Source organism: Chiloscyllium plagiosum, chromosome 42 (genome assembly GCF_004010195.1).
Source record: "Chiloscyllium plagiosum isolate BGI_BamShark_2017 chromosome 42, ASM401019v2, whole genome shotgun sequence".
Classification (NCBI taxonomy): Eukaryota; Metazoa; Chordata; class Chondrichthyes; order Orectolobiformes; family Hemiscylliidae; genus Chiloscyllium; species Chiloscyllium plagiosum.
The window spans coordinates 16,575,465-16,579,798 of NC_057751.1; the positions used below are offsets into that span (position 1 = coordinate 16,575,465).

Sequence of the window (4,334 nt, forward strand, 5' to 3'; positions counted from 1 at the left end):
ACTCCACTTTCAAGGAGCTATGAACCTGCACTCCAAGGTCTCTTAGTTCAGCAACACTCCCCAGGACCTTCCCATTAAGTTGATAAGTCCTGCTCTGATTTGCGGAAAAAGATTTTAAAAAAGACATAAGGGGCAATTTTTTTTTACACAGAGGGTGGTTTGTGTGTGGGATGAACTTCCTGAGGATGTGGGGACAGTTACAACGTTTGGATAAATACATGAATAAGAAATGTTTGGAGGGATGTGGGCCGGAGCAGGCAGGTGGGGCTAGTTTAGTTTGGGAATGTGGTCAGCACGGACTAGTTGGAGCGAAGGGCCTGTTTCCCTGCTCTGTGACTGTGGGCCCTCGCCAGCGACGTTGTCTGGCCGAGCGGAGACTCCGATGGCGTCAGGCCACTGTAAAAGTGCGCGAGCAGCGCTCCCGTTGCCAGCGAGCTAATTGAAAGCTCCGAGGTCTGATTGGTGTAGCCAAGAGAGCCTGCGACACGGTCGTTGTAAGGGCAAGCGGGATCCTAACCGGGTCTGTGGCGCTGAGCTGGTCTCTGCAAGGTGGCGAATCTCCCTTCAGGATCACTGGGTAGGCCACACCTCTCTCGTCCTCCGTATCCTTCCGTCCGGACCAACCGCACAAATGTGCGCTGCATGCCGAACGGCGGTGGGCCTAATGCATGCGGTCCTTTGCTTCGGGCCGATTTGTAACACCTCCGCTTAAAAATCAGCAGCTTTGGGAGAGAGAGGTGGGAGGCAAAGGAGAGGTGCGGGGGTAAGCCTGCCTGAGAAGCCACTATCGTGAGGAGCTTCCACACGTGTGTGCGTCTGAAATTCTCTTCAGCCAGAGCTTCTCAAACTTGTTTTGCTGAGCTCCCACACAAGTCGCCTTTCGAAAACAACGGCTGGTGCAGACTGGTATCCCACCTTTACCCATTGTCTACCCCCTTCGTACTGGCTGGCGTAGTGGCTCGTTGCTGTCTCACCACACCAGGAACCTGGGATCAGCTCCACCCTCAGGCGACTGTCTGGGTGGAATACGTACTCCTCCCCCCCACCCCCTCCACCCCGCGTCCGCATGGATTTTTTTCCCACAGTCCAAAGATATGCAGGTTAGGGTGGATTGGCCATGAGAAAATTGCCCTGTGGTGTCCAGGGTAGGTGGGTCAGCCACAGGAATTGTGGGATGCTCTTTGGAGGGTCAGTGTGGAGCAGCTGGGCCAAACGGCCTGCCTCCACACTGTAGGGATTCCAACTGCTTCCAATCCGAGGGGTTTTCCAGGCAGAGTGGGAGGTGGTTCCTTGGCAGGGTAACAATGGCGTCAGTCCGTCATACGAGGGGCAAGGTGAGCTGCAGCCGGCTGACCTTGATTGGGTGTTGGGATCAAAGTATTTCTGGCTGGGTTGCTTAGCAGACTCAAGTGGGCCAGGGACTTTGCTGATTCAGTCGCCAGTTTAAGGTAAAACAGCAGGACAAGCTTCCCACCAGGTATTAAAGCGCTCAGGGAACTTATAATTCCCACAAGTGATCCCACAAAGCAGCAGACCACAAGCCAAAAAAACCCTTTCAATAGAGGAACTCGCGGCTTGAGTTGGTTGTGGCTCATTTATATTTCTTGAGGGCAAGTGGACTTGCAAGCTGTTCCAAAAATAAATGTGTATACGCCAGACGGCAAGCCACACTTTTTTTTTTTCTTCTTCTTCTTCCCCCTTTCACTTGCACGACGACAGACTGCTCCAGTGACTAACGGAGAGAAAAGCGTATTCGGAGCTGTTTTCGGTTTCCAAGTTATGAGCAAACCTCTCACCTCCGACCTGATTGAAGAGTCCTCCTCATACCCACAGCAGGCCTTCCCACCCAGTGTGTTGGCCCGGTTTGGGAACAGAGAGTCATACAGCACGGACCCAACTAGTCCGTGTTCCCAAACTAAACTCGTCCCCCTTGCCTGCTCCTGGCCCGTATTCCCTCCAAACCTTTCCTATTCATGTACCTATCCAAATGTTCATTAAACTGTACCCACATCCACCACTTATTCTGGAAGTTCATTCCATATACAATCTATGTAACAGTTGCCCCTCGTCCTTTTTAAATCTTTCTCTTAAAAGGATGCCCCCCCCCCCCCCCCCCATAGTTTTGAACTCCTCCACCCTGGGGAAAAGACCCTGGGCCATTCACCTTACCTGTACCCCTCATGATTTTATAAACCTCAATATGATCACCCCTCAACCTCCTATGCTCCAGTTTTTTTTTAAAAAAGAAAGTCCTAGCCTGTTTTTATAACTCAACGCCTCCCATTTCCGGCAACATCCTGGGAAATCCTTTCTGAATCCTCTCCAGATTTGTCATATCCTTCCTATAGCAGTGGGAGCAGAACTGCGCACAGTAATGCAGAAGAGGCCGGCCTCACCAATATCCTGTACAACCTCAACACGACGTCCCGATACCCAAAGGTCTGAGCGATAAAGGCAAGCGTGTCAAACGCCGTCTTAACCACCCTGTCGGCCTGTGATGCAAACTTCAAAGAATTATATACCTGGACCCTGAGGTCTTTCTGTTGTACGACATTATCCCAAGGCCCTACCGTTAATTGTATAAGTCCTGTCCTTGTGTGGGGTATACCAAAATGGCAGTCCCTCGCATTTATCCAAATTAAACTCCATCTGCCACTCCTCAGCCTTTTGACTCCACTGATCAGGATCACTCCATTACCTCAGGTAACCTTCTTTACTGTCCACTGCACCACCAATCTTGGGGCCATCCGCAAACGTACTAACCAGTAAGCTAGCATTTCGAAGCTTCGGTCATCGTGCTGCAGTCTGTATTCCCACTATTAACTTTGCAAGAGGTGTTACTCATCTGCTGTGGCTTATTGTGGGTAGTACGCCCAGGCCTGAGCTCATGGGGTTCCCGGTTCAAGCACCCCCCCCACCCTGGCCAGAAGGTGGAAATCTGTGCTGGTGTTACACTGCAGCACTGAGGGACTGCTGCACTGTCTGATGGGATATTAAGTTGAGAGCCACCCCCCCACCCCTCTGTTGTAAAAGATCCCACTCGCTATGTTCTGAGGAAGAGCGAGGAGGATTTATCCCCAGTGTGCTGGCCAATATGTACCCCTCAATCCACATCTGAAGGTGAGGCGATTCGGCCGCGATCACGTCGCTGTTTGCAGGGATCTTGCTGTGCACGCACTGGCTGGCGGGTTTCCTGCACTGCAACGGTGACTCCAACTCCAAAGTACCTCGTTGGCTGTGAAGTGCTTTGAGATCCCAGTGGGCATTGCAAGTGTAACATGGGCTCAGGCAGCAGGAAAGGAGGCCCTTCGGCCCATCATGTCTGCGGCAGTCCTCAAGAGCTGAGTTAGTTCAGTCGTTCAAAGCTGAGTTAGTTGAATATTTGACAGAGAATGGGTCACGGGTAATGGGAGACAGGCAGGAAAGTGGGGCTGAGGCCGCGACGAGACCGGCCACAATCTTAGTGCCTGTTCGAAAGGTGCGTAATGACCCACCCCTGCTCCTCAGTCCTATATTCCTAGGCTCCATTCAGCTCCTCAAACCAGCTAGACAGGAACAGTGGGAGGTCACTTCTTGGTGGTGCGTACAAATCAGGAAGACCATTCAGGCCCTCAAGACTGTCTCTCGCAAACCGGGAGATTTGGAAAATGTAGTTGGGAAAATCCAGGCTGGATTTGAAAGAGATTCCTCATCTCTCTCTTTACAGAGCTTCCCCTCTCTGCAACTTGTGCATCAGTTTCTGGTCAAGTTGTTAGACCCAGATTCAATGCGAATACAGTCACCCCCCCACCCCCCCCCCCCCCCCCCCCCTACCCCACTCAGAAAGGGGTCAGAAAATCCTCTAGTCTCCCTGACTGCAAATTCAATGACAGGACTTCCAGGGAAATAAAGCACACAAACTTTCCAATGACAGAGTGTGAGAACATCAGAAACAGGAGGATGTCGTTCAGCCCCCAAGCCGGCCTGGCCCTTCACTAAGATCACGGCCGATTTGCTCTCGGTCTCAAATCCTCTTTCACGCGTAATTCCTCATGGCCCTCGCCTCTCTGTAGGCCCGTTTCCCAGCTTTGGGTACTTCAAGTGATTGTCCCAACGCTTAGACTCAGAGAATTGTACAGCACGGAAACAGATCCTTTGGCCCAACCCGTCCATGCCAACCAGATATCCTAACTTAATCTAGTCCCATTTGCCAGCACTTGGGCCACACCCCTGTAAGCCCTTCCTATTCCCCATCCAGATGCCTTTAAAATGTTGTCATTGTACCAGCCTCCACCACTTCCTCTGGCAGCTCATTCCATACACGTACCACCCTCTGTGTGAAAAAGTTGCCCCTC

The 4,334-nt window shown here is 51.7% G+C and overlaps 1 protein-coding gene across 5 annotated transcripts in view; it reads left to right on the forward strand.

The window, feature by feature from the left end:
- Nucleotides 1-4,334, forward strand: part of LOC122543193 (transmembrane protein 150A-like) — a 38,171-nt gene that overhangs the window by 21,365 nt on the left and 12,472 nt on the right. The gene's annotated exons all lie outside the window — the stretch shown is intronic.